Source organism: Ranitomeya imitator, chromosome 3, assembly GCF_032444005.1.
Source record: "Ranitomeya imitator isolate aRanImi1 chromosome 3, aRanImi1.pri, whole genome shotgun sequence".
Classification (NCBI taxonomy): domain Eukaryota; kingdom Metazoa; phylum Chordata; class Amphibia; order Anura; family Dendrobatidae; genus Ranitomeya; species Ranitomeya imitator.
Genome location: NC_091284.1, coordinates 244,789,418 through 244,811,707, shown reverse-complemented (window position 1 = coordinate 244,811,707; position 22,290 = coordinate 244,789,418). Strand labels below are relative to the sequence as shown.

Genomic DNA, 22,290 nt, shown 5'->3' with positions numbered 1-22,290 from the left:
GAAGATTCTGGCCACTTTTGTTTACCCCTTGATAGGATTGACAAGTTAGTTAAGTCAGTCAGGGGGACGATGGGCATGGCAGATCCCAAGCCGCAGTTATCCAAGGAAGAGATCATGTTCAGTGGACTGGATCAGAAGAAATGTAGGTCTTTTCCATTGAATGAAAAGAATCAGGAACTTATTTATATGGAATGGAAGAAACCTGAGAAGAAAGGTTCCCTGCCACCAGCTTTAAAGCATAGATATCCTTTTGACGACCCAGCAGTCAGCACTTGGGACAAGGCCCCTAAGCTGGATGCGGCGGTGGCCAAAGTCTCAAAACGAGCCTCGCTGCCTTTTGAGGATATGGGATCTCTTAAGGATCCCCTTGACAGAAAGGCAGACTCCTTCCTCAAGGGAGCCTGGGAAATGGCAGCTGGTTCCTTAAGGCCAGCAGTAGCATCAACTTGTACAGCCAGATCAATGATGGTCTGGCTGGACCAATTAGAATCACAGTTAAAGGAAGGGGCTTCTAGAGACGCTATGTTAAGTGCTCTGCCGGTGATCCAGGAGGCCGCTGCCTTCTTATCAGATGCTTCTATCGACTCAGTTAAGATGGCTGCTAGGGCGGCGGGTCTCTCTAATGCTGCTAGGAGAGCCCTATGGTTGAAATGCTGGTCTGGGGACATTCAGGCAAGATCAAAACTCTGCGCCATTCCATGCAAAGGAGAGTATTTATTCGGTTCGGCATTGGATGAGTTGCTAGAGAATGCTGGCGACGATAAGAAGAAGTTCCCTAAATTATCCATGTCCTACTGTCATCCCTTCAACAAGAAAAGATTTGGTCAGGGAAGGAAACGTGCATTTTCACCCGCCAGAGACCAATTTAGAAGGGAAGAAAGGTGTAGAAGAGGTACGGGATTTATGTTCCGTCGTTCCTCGAAGGAAAGGAAGAAGCCAGACCAATGACTAGCAATGCCGGTAGGGGGGAGGTTGTTGGCCTTTTCCGCTGCATGGTCAGAGATCACAAATAGGGACTGGGTGCGGCGCATAATATCTCAGGGACTCAAACTTGAGTTTAATCGTATTCCAGAAGTTAACTTTAAACTTACTCCCTTGCGCTCTTCTCCCCTTGAACAGTCCGCGTTAGAATCAGAAGTCACGGCTCTATGTCTAAAGAATGTTCTGATAGAAATTCCAGATTCTGAAATAGGGAGAGGATTTTACTTTCCCCTGTTTCTCATCCAGAAACCCTATAAAACATTTAGGACCATCATAAACCTTAGTTCTCTTAATAGTTTTCTGGTCAAACATACCTTTAAAATGGAATCTATTAGTTCAACAATAAAAATGCTGTTTAAAGACTTTTTCATGGTAGTAGTGGATTTAAAAGATGCATATTATCATGTACCCATCCATGCGGATTCCCAACAATTCTTAAGGGTGGCAGTTTTCATCAATAGTTCACCACTTTCAATATACAGCGCTTCCCTTTGGGTTATCAGCTGCCCCCAGAGTATTTACAAAAATAGTTGCGGAGGTTATGGCACCTTTATGAGAATCCAATATTCTCATTGTCCCATACTTAGATGATTTTCTCATAGTGGGGAATTCAGCGGATCATTGCCTATCACAATTGGAGGTGGCTAGGAGGAAGCTAGAACATTTAGGCTGGATAATAAATTATGAGAAATCTCGGCTACAGCCCCTACAAGTTCAGAGGTTCCTTGGTCTGCTGTTGGATTCAGCTACCCAACAGTGCTGTCTACCCCCGGATAAGTCAATTCAGATTCAGCATCAGGTGTTAAAAGCAATTAATAAACCCACTATGACCCTTAGACAGGCCATGTCCGTCTTAGGGTCCCTGACATCATGTATTCCGGCTGTCAAGTGGGCTCAGCTTCACACCAAACCCCTTCAAAAATATGTTTTGCTTAATGATAGGGCCTTGTCAGAGGAAAAGAAAATGCAAAGGCAGACTTTCTCAGCCGCAATACCCTAAGGCAAGGCGAATGGTCGTTAAACAGGGATATCTTCAATCTAATTGTCCGCAAATGGGGTCAACCAGAGGTAGACCTCTTTGCCACCAAATGCAACAGAAAAATAAGAAAATTCTGTTTCTTGAATCCCAGGGAGAATCCTCTGGCTGTGGACGCCTTCCTGATAAAATGGGATTTTCATTTGGCCTACGTTTTCCCACCATTGGACCTGCTGCCTCTAGTGGTGAGGAAAATCAGGGAGGATGGGGCAAAAGTTATACTGATTGCCCCGTTCTGGCCCAGGAGGACCTGGTTCGTATGGCTCAGGACAATGTCGGTAGACGATCCCTGGGAACTTCCAGACATCCCGGACTTGCTCTACCAAGGTCTGATCAGCCATCCACAAGTGAAGGGACTCCATTTAACGGCATGGAGTTTGAGCGGTTGTTGTTAAAAGACAAATTTAGTAGATACCCTTCTTAAGAGTAGGAAACAGATCACAACTAAGATCTACTCTAGAACTTGGAAGAAGTTCCTGGCCATATCAGACTTCGACATAAAAGAGAACGTGCCGATACGCCAGATCTTAGAATTTCTGCAGAAGGGATTGGAATTAAACCTTTCCACGAGTACTCTAAAAGTTCAGGTCTCTGCCCTGGGAGCCCTGTTCTCTTGCAATATTGCCAACAATTATTGGGTTTCGAGGTTTAGTAAGGCTGTTGGTAGAGCTAAACCCATACATAATAGTATGTTGGTTCCATGGGATCTTAATCTAATCCTTTCATCTTTGACAAAAGAACCCTTCGAACCCCTACAATCAGCCTCAATAAAGATGTTATCCCTTAAAACAGCTTTTCTGGTAGCGATAACATCTGAACGTAGAGTAGGAGAGATCCAGGCACTTTCCAGGCTTCCCCCTTATACAGAATTCTTGCAGGATAGGGTAATCCTCAGACCGGACCCAGCTTACGTGCCGAAAGTAGCATCCCATTTCCACAGGTCTCAGGAAATAGTTCTACCATCATTTCTCCCTAATCCTTTTAACTCTAAAGAAGAAGAACTCATACATTAAATGTCAGAAGATGTCTTCTGCAATATATCTCAGTCACTGATACTTGGAAGAGAGATAATGCACTATTCTTATCCTTTCAAGGAAAGGGTATAGAGTATCAAGATGCACTCTAGCTAGATGGATTAGGGAGGCTATCTCTCTGGCTTATACAGCAGGTGGGGGTCCGGCTCCGCGGAATCTGAAGGCGCATTCCACCCGGGCCATGGCATCATCCTGGGTGGAAAGATCTGGAGTATCAATCAAACTAATATGTAAGGCGACCACATGGTCATCCCCTTCCACCTTTTATAAACACTATCGGTCGGACTTGGGCTGCTCCTCAGATCTCACCTTTTGGGTTACGGGTGCTATAGTCTCTCCCTAAGGTAACTTTGATCTCTATAAATTTCTCGTGGTGATGTCATGGGAGTCCGAATAAAGCATTAAGCTACTTACCCGTGGCAGCATTTTTCGGAGGCCCATGACAGCACCCTTAGCTCCCTCCCTTTTCACGTGGGGGTTGCACTTCCTTAAGTTAAAAAAAAAAGATAAAGAAAAAATATATAGAGTTTTTTCACGTCTGTTATCTGGCTTGCAGATTATATAAGATTTTACATGTAATTGTATATATATTGTAATTATATGTAATTGTGTATATATATATATATGTATGCTACTAACCGCGGTAGTCCTCTCAGGCTCTGAAATACAACGGATACGTGGGAGAGGTGCCGCCCTTTTGTATCTGTAGCATTCCTGTTTCTGAAGGGCGGATCCCTTTTCTCGTGGTGCTGTAATGGGCTTCCGAAAATGCTGCAACTGGTAAGTAGCTTAATGCTTGAACTGTTTAATCCCAAAAATGATCTTTTAGCAACAATTTTTTATTTTCCCAAGGGTAAAAAGAGAAACTGGACCATGAAAGTTGTTGTCCAATTTGTCCTGAGTATGCCGATACCACATATGTGTGGGGGAACCACTGTTTGGGAGCGCCATTTGACTTTTTGAATGAAAAATTAGCTCCAATCCTTAGCGGACATCATGTCGCATTTGGAGAGCTCTTGTGTGCCTACACATTGGAGCTCCCACACATGTGACCCCCTTTTGGAAACTAGACCTCCCAAGGAACTAATCTAGATGTGTGGTAATAAGCAATTTGAACCCCCAAGTACTTCACAGAAGTTTTTAACTCAGAGTCGTGAAAATAAAAACTCTTTTTTTCCTCAAAAAATTGATTTTTTTAGCCCACAATTTTTTATTTTCACAAGGGTAACAGGAGAAATTGGACCCCAAAAGTTGTTTTCCAGTTTGTCCAGAGTACGCTGATACCCCATATGTGGGGGTAAACCACTGTTTGGGCACACGTCGGGGCTCGGAAGGGAAGTAGTGACGTTTTGAAATGCAGACTTTGATGGAATGGTCTGCGGGCATCACGTTGCGTTTGCAGAGCCCCTGATGTGCCTAAACAGTAGAAAGTGACCCCATTTTGGAAACTAGACCCCCCATGGAACTTATCTAGATGTGTGGTAAGCACTTTGAACCCCAAGCACAAGTCGGGGCTCGGAAGGGAGGGAGCACCATTTGACTTTTTGAACGCAAGATTGGCTGGAATCAATGGTGGTGCCATGTCGCGTTTGGAGACCTACTGATGTGCCAAAACAGTGGAAACCCCTCAATTCTAACTTCAACACTAACCCCAACACACCCCTAACCCTAATCCCAACTCTAGCCATGACGCTAATCACAACCCTAACCCCAACACACCCCTAACCACAACCCTAACCCCAACACACCCCTAACCCTAATCCCAACCCTAACCACAAGCCTAATCCTACAAGCCTTGTGAGCCTTGTCACATATTAGGCTATTATCCTAAGTCATGTGACAAGGCTCGTTAAAGGGTCAACATTGACTTGTAGGATTGCTACCTTCCAATAGGTGGCACTTGAGTTTTAGCTCTCTTCCTCTCTGAAGAGACAATTTCCATAATTAGGAAATTACACAGAGGAGCTTTGTGGCTTTAAGTCTCCTCATCTCCGCAAGGAGAAACGATATTTCTTGGATAACGGTCTGACGCCTCTCACACAGCCAAATTAGATCTCCGCTTTGCACAGATGAGGGGCAGTACCCCGAAACACAGTGTCTGCAAATTGAGTTTCTGGTTTGGCTATTATCCTAAGTCATGTGACAAGGCTCGTTAAAGGGTCAACATTAACTTGTAGGATTGCTACATTCCAATTATTATTATTATTATTATTTATTATTATAGCGCCATTTATTCCATGGCGCTTTACATGTGAGGAGGGGTATACATAATAAAAACAGGTAGTACTATACAATAGGTGGTACTAGAGTTCTAGCTCTCTTCCTCTCTGAAGAGACAATTTGGATAATTAGCATATTACCCAGAGGAGCATTGCGGCTTTAAGTCTCCTCATCTCAGCATGCTTAGCATGTCGATCTCCGCAAGGAGAAACGATACATATTGACAGAAGATATACTTAAAAGATAGAAGTGATATGCCACATGCACAGCTTGTTATTGTTGTTAATTTTATTTATTATTTCTTTTTGGAAAAATAAATAAAAATCTATTGAAATAGAAAATAAAAAACAACAACACAAAACTCTGTGACACACTTGTGGTGTCAATATGATCACTGCACCCATAGAAGAATTCATTGAGTGGTGTAGTTTGTAAAATGTGGTCACTTATGGAGGGGTTCTGCTGGTCTGGTATCTCAGGGGTTCTACCAATGTGACATGACACCTTCAAACCAGTCCAGCTAAATCTGATCTTCAATATGGCGCTTCTCCCTTCTGATCTTTGCACTGTGCCTGCAACGTAGTTTTCTAACACATATGGGCTATCAATGTACTCATGAGAAGATAATTTTGGGGTCCATTTTCTCTTGTTACCATTGTGAAAATGCAAAGTTTGGGGCTAAAGAACGTTTTTTGTGGGAAAAAATTGATTTTTTTTATTTTCACGGCTCAATATTATAAACTTCTGCTCACCACATATCTAGATAAGTTCCATGAGGGGTCTAGTTTGCAAAACTGTGTCACTTGTGGGGGTTTCCACTGTTTAAGCACATTAGGTGCTCTCCAAACATGACATGGCGTCCGCTAATTATTCCAGCATACTTTATATTCAAGAAGTCAAATGGCACTTCTTACCTTCCGAGCCCTGTCCTGCGCCCAGTCAGTGGTTTTCCCCCACATATGGGAAAGTAAAAAAATTGGGTCTAAAGTAGAATTTTTGTGACAAAAAGTTAAATGTTTATTTTTTCCTTCCATATTCCATTAATTTTTGTGAAGCACCAGAAGGGCTACTAAATGTCTTGAATGTGGTTTTGAGTCCCTTGAGGGGTGCAGTTTTTAGATTGGTGTCACTTTTGGGTGTTTTCTGTCATATAGGCCCCACAAAGTCACTTCAAATGTGATGTGATCCTTAAAAAAAAGGGTTTATTAAATTTTCTTGGTCAACTTTTAACCCTTCTAATTTTCTAACAAAATAAAATTATGTTTGAAAAATTGTGCTGATGGGATATAGAAATGTGGGAAATGTTATTTATTAACTATTTTGTGCAACATGACTCTTCAGATTTAACGAGAAAAAAATAAAAAGTTTGAAAATTGCAACATTTTCAAAATTTCACCAAATTTCAAACTGTTTCAGAAAGAAACGTAAGCCACATGAAAGAATTTCCACCATCACGAAGTACAAAATGTCACGAGAAAACTTTCTCAGAATCACTGGGATCCGTTGAAGCATTCCAGAGTTATTATCTCATAAAGTGACAGTGGCCAGAATTGTAAAAATTGGCCTTGTCAGAAAGGTGAAAACAGGCTTGGGTGGGTGAAGGGGTTAATATATCCAGTTGTTCTGATGCAGCGATACCAATTAGGTGTACTTTTTATGTTAGACTTTGCTTATAGCAGGATCTTACAGACTGCAGTACCCTGGGGTCATCAGATGACCTTGGAGTACCATGGCATCCCTGATTATGATCGTGGATGGTCAATTCTGTCAAAGGGGATCTTTTAACCCTCTTTTAACCACTTAACTTAAGGGGTTAATCGGCTCCGATCAGTTCCAAAACTGTCCAAGGCCGATACCACAGGGTGTCAGATATCATGTACAGCTGTCGTCCGTGGGGTGGCGCTATTTACTTAATCCTGATTCCCATCTTAAATTAATGACTTAACGACTGCCGTTTTAATGTGTATCGACGGTCGTTAAGGGATCAAACATTTTGCATACAGAAAACAGCTCCAACATCACCAGTATAGCTCTCATCATCCATTTTTATACCTGCGCCTTTGCTTCCTCCCGACACATACTTTAAATAACTTGACATAGCCAATTCTTACACAACATAACATTCATTTTTATTATTTTTGTTATTCTAAATTTGGTTATCATCAGAAGGAACAAAGAGTGAGAGATCCAGCCCCGGTGTAATGTCCTTGGCGCTGGCACCATCTGAAGCTGTAATGTCTTCTAGCATATAATTCTCATGGGAGTCCGAGCTGTATTGTGACCAGTGAGTGTTACACCCACTTCTTCTGCAGGAGCTGCTGATGTGTCCCTTGTTCTACAACTTTTGCGTTCTGAATCACGGTGATTATATCTGCGTTTTGAATGGTGGACAAGCGGTGAGTGATGACGATACATGTGTGACGTTCCACAGCTTTGTCCAAAGGTTCCTGTACAACGTGAAAGGGAGAGAAACATTACATTGTTACATATACAATGAATAGAACACAGAAATCAGAATGTAAAAGCATAAAAATGTACATGTAAATGTTTATTTGTGGTACTGACTTATTCTCATCACTACTGTGGTTTCTGTATGGTCCACAGTATGATGATGGCTGTTAATAACAACTCCCGGAATCTCCTTACAATAGTTAAGGACATACTGGGAGTTGTAGGGTTGTAGCCTATTAATGCAATACAATTGGTAATCAGTCTAACTTGATATTACAGTTGATTGTTGTACCAAGATTGTTTCTTGTATTATTATTATTATTTATTTATATAGCACCATTAATTCCATGGTGCTGTACATGAGAAAGGGGTTACATACAGGGTTATAGATATCATTTACAGTAAACAGGTTTACAGTGACAGACTGGTACAGAGGGGAGAGGACCCTGTCCTTGCGGACTTACATTCTATGGGATAGTGGGGAAGAGACAGAAGGTAGGGGTGAGGCGGTGGCTCTGGCGGTGGTGAGGCGGTGGTGAGGCGGCGGCTCCGGCAGCGGTGAGGCGTCAGCTCTGGCGGCGGCATGGTTATTGTAGGCTGTAGGCTTTCCTGAAGAGATGGGTTTTAAGGTTCCTTCTGAAGGATCCAAGGGTGGTGGATAATATACCGTAATCGGACGTGTTGAGGCATGGAATTCCAGAGGATGGGGATATTCGGGAGAAATCTTGGAGGCGGTTGTGTGAGGAAAAAATAAGTGTGGAGGAGAGTAGGAGGTCTTGGGAGGATCGAAGATAACATGAGGGAAGATATTGAGAGATTAGTTCAGAGATATAGGGAGGGGACAGGTTGTGGATGGCTTTGTAGATCAGTGTTAGTAGTTTGAACTGGATTCGTTGGGGAATTGGGAGCCAGTGGAGGAATTTGCAGAGGGAAGAAGCAGGGGAGTAGCAAGGAGAGAAGTGGATTAGCCGGGCAGCAGAGCTGAGGACAGACTGGAGTGGTACAAGAGAGTTAGCTGGGAGGCCACAGAAGAGGGTGTTGCAGTAATCGAGGTGGGAGATGATGAGAGCATGCACAAGAGTTTTGGTAGATTGTGGGCTGAGGAAGGAACGGATTCTGGCAATATTTTTGAGTTGGAGGTGACAGGAGGTGGCAAGAGCTTGGACGTGAGGTTTGAAGGAGAGGGCAGAGTCAAGAGTTACCTCGAGGCAGTGGATTTCAGGTGCAGGAGAGAGCGTGATGCCGTTTACCATAATAGATAGATTGGGTAGGGGGGATACGTGAGGTGGGGGAAAGATGATGAATTCGTTTTGTCTACATTGAGTTTTAGGAAGCGAGAGGTGAAGAAGGAGAATATGGCTGACAGACACTTCGAGATTCTGGACAGCAGGGAGGTGACATCTGGGCCAGAGAGGTAGATCTGAGTGTCGTCTGCATACAGGTGGTATTGGAAGCCATGGGACTTTATGAGTTGTTCTAGGCCAAGGGTATAGATGGAAAAAATTAGGGGCCCTAGGACAGAGCCTTGAGGGACTGCAACAGAGAGAGGGCGGGATGAGGAGGTAGCAGGGCAAGGTCTTTGATGCCAAGGGAAGAAAGAATCTGTAGCAGTAGGCAGTGATCGACTGTGTCGAAAGCAGAGGACAGGTCAAGAAGGAGGAGGATGGAGAACCGTCTGTTAGCTTTGGCTGTGACTAAGTCATTAGTAATTTTGGTCAGAGCAGTTTTGGTGGAGTGGTGGGGGCGGAAGCCAGATTGGAGGTTGTCAAGGAGAGAGTTAGATGAGAGGTGGGAGGAAAGTTGAGCATGGACATCCTGCTCAAGGAGTTTTGAAGCAAATGGGAGCAGTGATATGGGGCGATAGCTGGGCATAGCAGTTGGGTCAAGGTTAGTTTTTTTGAGGATGGGTGTGATGGTGGCATGTTTGAAGGCAGAGGGGAAGGTACCAGAAGAGAGCGATATTTTGAAGAGATGGGTTAGGGCTGGAATGAGCGTGTTAGTGAGGTTGGGGAGCCTGTGGGAAGGGATGGGGTCAAGTGCACAGGTGGTGAGGTGTGATTTGGAAAAGAGGCGAGTAAGCTCTCCTTCAGTCATGTTGAAGAGGGAGGTTATTAGGGAAGGGCAGAGGTCTGGTATATGGAGTGGTTGGGGTGGTGGACAAGTAAAGGTTTGACTTGTTTGGTCGATCTTGTTTTTGAAGTAAGTGGCAAAGTCCTCGGAAGAGATGAAGGGAGTTGGAGGTGGCAGTGGTGGGCGGAGGAGAGAGTTAAATGTGCTGAACAGTTGTTTTGGGTTGTAGGATAGCGAAGATACAAGGTTAGTGAAATAGGTCTGTTTAGCAGAGGTGAGGGCTGATTTGAAGTCAAGTGTAGCTTGTTTTTGTAGCTTGTATTTAAGTACTCTTGGTTCTGGTCATGTATTCATATACTTATGGTGGTTCTGGTGACGTATTCACGTGCTGATGGAGGTTCTGATGACGTATTAATTTAAATAATTATAGTGGTTCTGGTGACATAGTACTGATGGTGGGTTTGTTGATGTATTAATGTACTGAAGGTGTATCTAATGATGTATTCATATACTTATGGTGGTTTTGGTGACATATTCATGTACTAACGGTGGTTCTGGTGACATTCATGTACTGATGGTGGTTCTGGTGATGTATTAATTTACTGATGATGTTTGATGATGTTTCTGGTACCATGTTCATGTACTATTGATGGCTCTGGTGCTCTAATTATGTACGGATGATGACTTTGGCTTCGTATTCATGGCAATGAGGTTGGTTCTGGTGATGAATATATCACCAGAATCCTCATCACTCCATGAATACAGCATCAGAACAACCATCACTACATTAATATGTCATCAAAATTAGAATACATAACCAGAATGACCATCAGTTTTGTGCAAGCTGTATTTGTCACATGACGAACGCGAAAAACATCAGACGTATCCCTTTATTTATAATTGGAGACTGTTTATTTTACATTAAGGCATTTTGACAACCAAATGCTGGACACCTTCATTGAAACCAAACAGCCCTGATTATAGTTAGTTACACTTTATTAGTTTCCATAAGTATCCTTGGGTTTTACATCTAAAATATAGGATGCCCGGGATGAATTTCACTATTTTACCCCTGTATTGTACAAATGGTCTACAAAAAAATTATTGATTCTGTATGTAACTTTGAAATTGCACTTCCTGTTAAGTCACATCTCTAAAGTACATCACTTTTTTTTGTGAAAAAGGATAACAATTCTAGTCGACGTTGTCATCAGGGTTTCCTACCTAACCCATCGGAGTGGAAGGGGGATGTGCATCAGGGGTCCTATTACTTTAGTCTTTGAACCATTCTGTCATAGGTTTACTGTGACAGAGAGGAGGGAGAATACTGTGCTGACAGATTTCTACTACTCCTGCACTGATTAGAAGCACTTCACCTTACAATGGAAGTTTGCTTGCGTAGATGTTCTCAGCCGTTCAGATTGGGCCATTTCCCTTTCCTATTCACTTGTTAGTCTCGTTGGTGTATTTCCATACACTACTACTCCACGCTTCCTTGGTTGTGGGAGGGGAAAAAACTAAGGCTGGATTCAAGAGCTCATCAGGGTACGTTGGTTGTGGGAGGGGAAAAAACTAAGGGTAGATTCAGGAGTTCTGTAGGGTACATGGCTCTTCAAAATGAGAAAAATCAGAATTAATAAGGGGAATAGGGATAGATAGGGTGCCCCTTAGCGCTAAGGATAGAGTAGGAGCCACTGGCCTTAGGATACCCAACAACAGAGTTGGGACACATTCCTTTGGAGTGGGGGTGGGCGCCATTGGATTCATCTGCCTGGGGCAACAAAATACCAAAAACCCACACACAAACATGTGGCATTGATCAACTCTTCCTTTCCTGTTTCTATGTAGCACATGTCCAGAAGCAGCAGCAGCAGCATGGAGGACATAATATAGAAGCCGTGAGCAGTGTAGATGTGAATCCAGCATAGTCTTTCTGGTCCTCTCTCTTATTTTTTCTCCCATTCTATAACTGTAAATTGATTCCTCAGTAAGCTGTGGCAGTACATCTTGTATTGAGCAATAGAAATTGTATCAGCTTTTAGAATATATGGTGAATTTGGGAGGTGTGTAGAGGAGAAGAAATTAAGAAATAAGCAGATTTTGTGCTAAGCTAAATTACAAAGATTCTTGTATTAACTCGTACTGCTGATTTCTGTTTATGACATTACAAGGAGAAATTAAAATATTGCAGAAACCGTTAAAATAAAAAAGCTATTAACAGTTTGTGTTGATACAACTTTTTTTTAGGTACAAATGGCATAATTATAAAGTTGTTTTTGTTTTGCACGTGCAGCACTACATTGTAGGTGTGTGGCGCAAAAAAGACAGTAATTCTTTGGTATACTATACACATAATGTGTTCACTAGTTTAGACCTTTACTCTTCCAGTGAAAATAATACCAATTGGTCATGCAGCAGGTATATACAGGGGGGCAAAAAAGTATTTAGTCAGTCAGCAATAGTGCAAGTTCCACCACTTAAAAAGATGAGAGGCGTCTGTAATTTACATCATAGGTAGACCTCAACTATGGGAGACAAACTGAGATAAAAAAATCCAGAAAATCACATTGTCTGTTTTTTTAACATTTTATTTGCATATTATGGTGGAAAATAAGTATTTGGTCAGAAACAAACAATCAAGATTTCTGGCTCTCACAGACCTGTAACTTCTTCTTTAAGAGTCTCCTCTTTCCTCCACTCATTACCTGTAGTAATGGCACCTGTTTAAACTTGTTATCAGTATAAAAAGACACCTGTGCACACCCTCAAACAGTCTGACTCCAAACTCCACTATGGTGAAGACCAAAGAGCTGTCAAAGGACACCAGAAACAAAATTGTAGCCCTGCACCAGGCTGGGAAGACTGAATCTGCAATAGCCAACCAGCTTGGAGTGAAGAAATCAACAGTGGGAGCAATAATTAGAAAATGGAAGACATACAAGACCACTGATAATCTCCCTTGATCTGGGGCTCCACGCAAAATCCCACCCCATGGGGTCGGAATGATCACAAGAACGGTGAGCAAAAATCCCAGAACCACGCGGGGGGACCTAGTGAATGAACTGCAGAGAGCTGGGACCAATGTAACAAGGCCTACCATAAGTAACACACTACGCCACCATGGACTCAGATCCTGCAGTGCCAGACGTGTCCCACTGCTTAAGCCAGTACGTGTCCGGGCCCGTCTGAAGTTTGATAGAGAGCATTTGGATGATCCAGAGGAGTTTTGGGAGAATGTCCTATGGTCTGATGAAACCAAACTGGAACTCTTTGGTAGAAACACAACTTGTTGTGTTTGGAGGAAAAAGAATACTGAGTTGCATCCATCAAACACCATACCTACTGTAAAGCATGGTGGTGGAAACATCATGCTTTGGGGCTGTTTCTCTGCAAAGGGGCCAGGACGACTGATCCGGGTACATGAAAGAATGAATGGGGCCATGTATCGTGAGATTTTGAGTGCAAACCTCCTTCCATCATCAAGGGAATTGAAGATGAAACGTGGCTGGGTCTTTCAACATGACAATGATCCAAAGCACACCGCCAGGGCAACGAAGGAGTGGCTTCGTAAGAAGCATTTCAAGGTCCCGAAGTGGCCTATCCAGTCTCCAGATCTCAACCCTATAGAAAACCTTTGGAGGGAGTTGAAAGTCCGTGTTGCCAAGCGAAAAGCCAAAAACATCACTGCTCTAGAGGAGATCTGCATGGAGGAATGGGCCAACATACCAACAACAGTGTGTGGCAACCTTGTGAAGACTTACAGAAAACGTTTGACCTCTGTCATTGCCAACAAAGGATATATTACAAAGTATTGAGATGAAATTTTGTTTCTGACCAAATACTTATTTTCCACCATAATATGCAAATAAAATGTTAAAAAACAGACAATGTGATTTTCTGGATTTTTTTTTCTCAGTTTGTCTCCCATAATTGAGGTCTACCTATGATGTAAATTACAGATGCCTCTCATCTTTTTAAGTGGTGGAACTTGCACTATTGCTGACTGACTAAATACTTTTTTGCCCCACTGTACCTGTATATACAGTACAAGCATAGAGCATATAGGCAATACATACTGTACCTACATGTAGACACCAGCTTTGGTAGAACAACCCCTGCTGTATAAACGACTTGGTAAATCCTAAAGGATCTGCTAGTACATTGTGCTGCCTTGGACACATCTTCGGTGTGACACACATGCAATAGTAAAATTTCACTTTATAAGCAAGAAGGTCAAAAAGTCAAGGTCTCTAGGAGGACTGTCAGCACATTTGGACTGTGGACCTATGCAAGACATGTTATATCCAGCAGATGAGCAGATGAATAATAAGTATTACTTACTTGTCCTAAATATGGATAGTCAGTCGCTGGAGCAGCACTTATAAAGCCGACTAATTTCATATTGGAAGACACTCTTAAACCACAGTGCCACTGGGACAGCCAGCCTAGAGGACGCAGCACCCTATAATAGATACACAGGTATTACCATCAGTGATCTTCCTAGATCAGGTCTTTAGGTCTGAGGCTATATTCACACTTTGCGGATTTTGCTGCGGATCCGCAGCGGATTTGACCGCTGCGGATCCGCAGCAGTTTCCCATGAGTTTACATTTCAATGTAAACCTATGGGAAACAAAAAACGCTGTGCACATGCTGCAGAAAAATCCGCGCGGAAACGCTGCGGATTACATTCCGCAGCATGTCACATCTTTTCTGCGGATTTTCAGCTGCTCCAATAGAAAACTGCAGTTGAAAATCCGCAGAAAAAAACGCAGTAAAAACCGCGATAAATCCGCAGTAAAAACCGCGATGGGTTTTCACTGCGGATTTTGCAATTCCGCTGCGGAAAAATCCGCAGTGGAATCTGCAAAGTGTGCACATAGCCTTAACAGATTGCATAGAGATTAAAAGAGGCATTCAAATGGTTAATCAGCAGGGATCAGCGCAAGCTCTGATTGCTGCTGTTAGAGGCAGGTGCCGACTGTATAAGAAGGTCGATACCCACCGTGTATGGAGCAGGGTCAGCTCCTACTGTACACCCGAAATACACTGCACATGTAAGGCGGATGCACAGCGGGACAATTTAAACTTTTAGATTTCTTTTTTATTGATATTATTTATTTATTCGCTTTTTTTTTGTCGACCATAAGGAACTTGAACCTGCAGTCTCACCTGTTCGCTATACAATACCATTTTATATTAATATTATATAAATACTTGTCTTCTTTGAAGCCAATGCAGAGGCTTCAGTAAACTCCAATCCCGAGACCCATAACCACCCATCAGCAACCTGCAAACATTTTGTGGCTCATGGGCGTTGGAAACTATCCTATGTTCTTAACCGCCTAAATGCTGCTGTCACAATTGACAGTGGCCTCTAACAGGTAAAAATTTTGCAATCAGAGCTAGTTCAGATCACAGCAATTATATTTTGGTGCCAGTTGTATAACACAACCGGCACCTGCACTGTATGAAGCAGGATCAGATCCTGGGCCCGCTCCATACAGTTAGTTCACACATCTGCTGTACATGACAATCAATGTCGCCAAAAGGCTAAAGTTATTGTCCATGACTTAGGTGGCAGACCGACACATGCCAGCTCCATACAGTGTGTAGTAGTCTGCCTCGGGTACTGACATCATAATAGGTTCCTGGTCTCTTCACGTTTGATTCTTCTTAATTTTTTTTCTAAATGTAACAAAATTTGGATGCTTCTGCGATCGTGCCCCAATATCTTAGCAATTTTCGGAGAGCTGCATCCTTTGTAAGAATTGTCACAATTTTTTACTTTTCTTATTACTACACATAACTGAATTTATGAACATTTATGGTTTGATCTCTTTTCCTGTGTGGATTGGATGAGATGTTACCGACATCTGGTGAGAATTTCATGTCAATAGCACTTTTAAAAATGTATTTACTTAAAATATTGGTCTCGTATTGGACACTTATTTCACCCACTTTATATATGTATATATATATATATATATATATATATATATATATATATATATATATATATATATATGCACTGCTCAAAAAAATAAAGGGAACACTTAAACAACAGAATATAACTCCAAGTAAATCAAACTTCTGTGAAATCAAACTGTCCACTTGCAAATGGAATAGACAACAGATGGAAATTATTGGCAACTATCAAGACACACTCAATAAAGGAGTGGTTCTGCAGGTGGGGACCACAAACCACGTCTCATGACCAATTATTTCTGGCAGATGTTTTGGTCACGTTTGAATGTTGGTTGTGCTTTATCACTCGTGGTAGCATGAGACGGACTCTACAACCCACACAAGTGGCTGGCAGTGCAGCTCATCCAGGATAGGACATCAATGCGAGCTATGGCAAGAAGGTTTGCTGTGTCTGTCAGAATAGTGTCCAGAGGCTGGAGGCGCTACCAGGAGACAGGCCAGTACACCAAGAGATGTGGAGGGGGCCGTAGGAGGGCAACAACCCAGCAGCAGGACCGCTACCACAGCCTTTGTGCAAGAAGGAATAGGAGGAGCACTGCCAGAGCCCTGCAAAATGACCTCCGGCAGGCCACATATGTGCAGGTGTCTGCACAAATGGTTAGAAACAGACTCCATGGGGATGGTTTGAGTGCCCGATGCCCACAGATGGGGGTTGTGCTCACAGCCCAACACCATGCAGGACGCTTGGCATTTGCCACAGAACACCAGGATAAGAAAAATTCGCCACTGGCGCCCTGTGTTCTTCACAGATGAAAGCAGGTTCACACTGAGCACATGTGACAGACGTGACAGAGTCAGAGTCTGGAGACGCCGTGGAGAGCGATCTGCTGCCTGCAACATCCTTCAGCATGACCAGTTTGGCAGTGGGTCAGACCTCATATGGCTGGAGTGTGTCAGCAGTTCCCGCAAGATGAAGGCATTGAATCTATGGACTGGCCCGCCCGTTTCCCAGACCTGAATCCAATTGAACACATCTGGGACATCATGTCTCGCACCATCCACCAATGTCACGTTGCACCACAGACTGTCCAGGAGTTGTCAGATGCTTTAGTCCAGGTCTGGGAGGAGATCCATCAGGAGACCATCCGCTGCCTCATCAGGAACATGCCCAGGCATTGTAGGGAGATCATACAGGCATGCGGAGGCCACACACACTACTGAGCATCATTTCCTTCTCTTGAGGCATTTCCATTGAAGTTGGATCAGCCAGTAACTTCATTTTCCACTTTGATTTTGAGCATCATTCCAACTCCAGACCTCCATGGGATATTAGTTGTGATTTACGTTGATCATTTTTAGGTTTTATTGTTCTCAACATATTCCACTTTTGTAATGAATAAAGATTTACAACTGGAATATTTCATTCAGTGATATCTAGGATGTGGGATTTTAGTGTTTCCTTTATTTTTTTGAGCAGTGTATATTATATATATATATCTATAATATAACGCTGGGAGCGTCACTCTGTCCGAAGCCTTTATAGACTGCGCAAGCGCCGGCGCAGTCTGGGCCTCACAGAGTGACGCTCCCGGGAGATCGCGGTATGCGTTCACACTGAACGCACACCGCGATCTCCAACAGAGAAGCAGGGACCGCCAGGAGGGTGAGTATCGGCCATATTCACCTGTCCCCGTTCCACCGCTGAGCGCCGCCATCTTCCCGGTCTTCGGCCTGTGACCTTCAGTTCAGAGGGCGCGATGACGCACTTAATGAGCGCCGGCGCCGCCCTCTGACTGACCAGTCACAGCCAGAGGAGCCGGGAAGATGGCGGCGCTCAGCGGTGGAACCGGTACAGGTGAATATAGTAAGTGCTGGGGGGCCTGAGCTGGTGGCGATACCGGCACCTGACCCCCACAGCGCGCCGGTGTCCCCGCCTGCTCAGGCCCCCCAGCACTCGGCGCCCAGCGACCATAGGTGAGTATTTTTTTTTTTAACCCCTTCGCGCCATGCGCCGTACTAGTACTGCGCTGCCGGCACTGCATTTGTGCCAGCAGCAGTACTAGTACGGCGCACCGATCACCGCGGTCTCGCGCTGAGCGCCGCGGTGATCGGGTGCGGGTGTCAGCTGTATATGACAGCTGACACCCCGCAGCAATGCCCACGATCGGCGCTATCACCGATCGCGGGCATTTAACCCCTCTGATGCCGCTGTCAGTAGTCAGTGACATAGAGGGGGATCGCGCAGGGACGGGGGCTCCCTGCGCTCTCCCACCGGAGCAACGCAATGAGATCGCGTTGCTCCGGTGACCCGGAAGGAGTCCCCGGATCCAAGATGGCCGCCGGACTCCTTCCGGGTCATGAAGTGACCTGGCTAGCCGGCTCCTGCTGAGAGCAGGCGCCAGAAAGCCACCTAAACTGCCTGTCAGATCGTTGATCTGACAGTGTGCTATGCACAGTGTCAGATGAACGATCTGATCTAATACAGAGATGTCCCACCCTGGGACAATGTTAGAAAGTTCAAAAAAAAAAAATAGAATGTGTAAAAAAAAAAAAAAAAATCCCCAAATAAAAAAAAAAAAAACATTTCCCAATAAATCCATTTATTTATGTAAAAAAAAAAAAAAACAATAAATGTACACATATTTGGTATCGCCGCGTCCGTAACGACCCGCTCTACAAAACTATCCCACTAGTTAACCCCTTCAGTGAACACCGCAAAAAAAAAAAAAAAGAAACAAGGCAAAAAACATTGCTTTATTATCATACAGGCGAACAAAAAGTGGAATAACACGCGATCAAAACGACGGATATAAATAACCATGGTACCGCTGAAAACGTCCCGCAAAAAAAAAGCCGCCATACAGCATCATGAGCAGAAAAATAAAAAAGTTATAGGTCTCAGAATAATGCAATGCAAAAACAATTATTTTTTTTATATAAAATAGTTTTTATTGTGTAAAAGCGCCAAAACATAAAAAAAATTACATAAATGAGGTATCGCTGTAATCGTACTGACCTGAAGAATAAAACTGCTTTATCCATTTTACCACACGTGGAACGGTATAAACGCCCCCCCTAAAAGAAATTCAGGAATTGCTGGTTTTTGTTCATTCCGCCTCCCAAAAATCGGAATAAAAAGCGATCAAAAAATGTCATCTGCCCGAAAATGTTACCAATAAAAACGTCAACTCGTCCCGCAAAAAACAAGACCTCATATGACTCTATGGGCCAAAATATGGATAAATTATAGCTCTCAAAATGTGGTGATGCAAAAACTATTTTTTGCAATAAAAAGCGTCTTTGAGTGTGTGACAGCTGCCAATCATAAAAATCCGCCAAAAAAATGCTATAAAAGTAAATCAAACTCCCCTTCATCACCCCCTTAGTTAGGGAAAAATAATAAAATGTAAAAAATGTATTTATTTCCATTTTCCCATTAGGGCTAGGGTTAGGGCTAGGGTTAGGGTTAGGGCTAGGGTTAGGGTTAGGGCTAGGGTTAGGGCTAGGGTTAGGGCTAGGGTTAGGGTTTCAGTTATAATTGGGGGTTTCCACTGTTTAGGCACATCAGGGGCTCTCCAAACGCGACATGGCGTCCGATCTCAATTCCAGCCAATTCTGCTTTGAAAAAGTAAAACAGGGCTCCTTCCCTTCCGAGTTCTCCTGTGTGCCCAAACAGTGGTTCCCCCCAACATATGGGGTATCGGCGTACTCAGGACAAATTGTACAACGACTTTTGTGGTCCAATTTCTCCTGTTACCCTTGGTAAAATGAAACAAATTGGACCTGAAGTAAAAATTTTGTGAAAAAAAAGTTAAATGTTCAATTTTTTTAAACATTCAAAAAATTCCTGTGAAGCACCTGAAGGGTTAATAAACTATTTGAATGTGGTTTTGAGTACCTTGAGGGGTGCAGTTTTTAGAATTGTGTCACTTTTGGGCATTTTCTGTCATATAGACCCCTCAAAGTCACTTCAAGTGTGAGGTGGTCCATAAAAAAATGGTTTTGCAAATTTTGTTGCAAAAATGAGAAATCGCTGGTCAACTTTTAACCCTTATAACGTCCTAACAAAAAAAAATTATGTTTCCAAAATTGTGCTGATGTAAAGCAGACATGTGGGAAATGTTGTTTATTAACTATATTATGTGATATAACTCTCTAATTTAAGGGCATAAAAACTAAGAGTTTGAAAATTGCTAAATTTTTGTTTTTTTCACAAATAAATGCAAGTCATATCGAAGAAGTTTTACCACTATCATGAAGTACAATATGTCACGAGAAAAGAGTGTCAGAATCACCAGGATCCGTTGAAGCGTTTCAGAGTTATGACCTCATAAAGTGACAGTGGTCAGAATTGTAAAAATTGGCCCTGTCACTTAGGTGAAAACAGGCTTTGGGATGAAGGGGTTAATATTGCAGCAGCAGCATACGGGGCATATAGAATGGAGCATGTTAAGGGGGCCATCAACCATAATGGAGCAGTGTACGGGGGCATATAGAATGGAGCATGTTAAGGGGGCCATCAACAATAATGGAGCAGTGTACGGGGGCATAGAGTATGGAGCATCTTATGAGGCCATAAACCATAATGGAGCAGTGTGGGAGCAGCACATGACAGAACGGGGGCGCAGGATGGGAGCAGCACATGACAGAACGGTGGCGCAGGATGGGTGCAGCACATGACAGAATAGGGCAGCACATGACAGAACGGGGGTGCAGGATGGGAGCAGCACATGACAGAATGGGGGCGCAGGATTGGAGCAGCACATGACAGAACGGGGGCGCAGGATGGGAGCAGCACATGACAGAACGGGGGCGCAGGATGGGAGCAGCACATGACAGAACGGGGGCGCAGGATGGGAGCAGCACATGACAGAACGGGGGCGCAGGATGGGAGCTGGGAGCAGCACATGACAGAATAGGGCAGCACATGACAGAACGGGGGTGCAGGATGGGAGCAGCACATGACAGAATGGGGGTGCAGAATGGGAGCAACACATGACAGGATGGGGTCGCAGGATGGGGACGCAGGATGGGTGCAGCACATGACAGGATGGGGACGCAGGATGGGTGCAGCACATGACAGGATGGGGACGCAGGATGGGTGCAGCACATGACAGGATGGGGACGCAGGATGGGTGCAGCACATGACAGGATGGGGACGCAGGATGGGTGCAGCACATGACAGGATGGGGACGCAGGATGGGTGCAGCACATGACAGGATGGGGACGCAGGATGGAGCAGCACATGACAGGATGGGGACGCAGGATGGGTGCAGCACATGACAGGATGGGGGCGCAGGATGGGTGCAGCACATGACAGGATGGGGACGCAGGATGGAGCAGCACATGACAGGATGGGGACGCAGGATGGGTACAGCACATGACAGGATGGGGACGCAGGATGGAGCAGCACATACCAGGATGGAGACCATATACCAATATAAATGCTCGCCACCCGGGCGTAGAACGGGTTCAATAGCTAATATATATATATATATATATATATATAATTTTTTTTATTTATTATTTTTTCTATGGGCTATCCTACATCTAATGTGATGAAAGCCCAGGCGCTTGTTTCGGCATAAAGACTTAATCTGGGTGTGGTTCCAGAAGTCCTTCTTTAATAACACTCTGGCTAATAAAGCAGAAAAATTGACTGCGTAGATAAAAAGACAGACTCTATTGGCGCTTCCTATGGTTAACGTTTCCGGTCAGGTGCATCTCTCATGTCATGGTGTACGTGATGTCAGAACATGTGACTGGAGTCCCCATCCACGTGACGTGTTTCGCGGAAAGCAGTCTGATCACATGACCACAACAGCCGCTGCTCTATATGCAGCCTGTCCCCCTACCCCACACATGCGCACCACTGGCAGTTTGGAGCTATATTGTCCAGAAAGGAAAACTAGGGTTGAAGATGGGATGATGAAACAGGAGAAATATTACATCAGCCGTCTGGACTCCTAGATGAGGAGCTCAAGCAATGAAGCTATATCATACCAGATACTGAATATCACAACTTGACTGTGGCGTCATCCTCCTACCTTCCCTCCTGTACACCCCCCTACCCGCCTTCATCAGCGTATTATAGAGTGTTTTTTTATAATTTGTTAGATTGTTTATATGAGAATTATTGGAAACTTTAGATGATACTGAATAGATTTTTTGAATCTTAAAATCATTCAATAAAAAAAGTGTTAAAAAATACTTACGGTACGTTTTTTCTTTACTCCGCCGTTTTGCTGCAGAAGCAGCAAAATAATGTTCTGAGGAGCCTAAGAGGATGCCAAAAAAATCAGTAAACAGTGTTTAGAATTAAGAAGAAAGGACGGGAGGGTTAGTGAGTCTAGAAGTCGGGAACTGAAGAGGGAAATGCTTTTCTCTCACTATGGGACATATAGAGAGACATTTACATATTGGTTTCTTTCATTAAAAATATACAACGCATCTCTACCCCTGATATTTTGAGCCTCATGAGTGTCAGAACACGTCATATACAACATTGGGTGAAGCTTTTCCTTACTTTGATGGACGGCGCACTTTCTCCTCACTATCTTCTGCTGCTGG

At 43.7% G+C, this 22,290-nt stretch overlaps 1 long non-coding RNA gene across 1 annotated transcript; it reads right to left on the bottom strand.

The window, feature by feature from the left end:
- Window positions 1–7,469: 7,469 nt before the first annotated feature.
- Window positions 7,470–21,984, bottom strand: LOC138672024 (uncharacterized). The gene is made up of 3 exons (XR_011319535.1): window positions 21,936–21,984; window positions 14,134–14,254; window positions 7,470–7,718 (listed from the first exon to the last, which is right to left on the bottom strand). It is a non-coding gene; the product is annotated as an uncharacterized lncRNA (long non-coding RNA).
- Window positions 21,985–22,290: the final 306 nt, after the last annotated feature.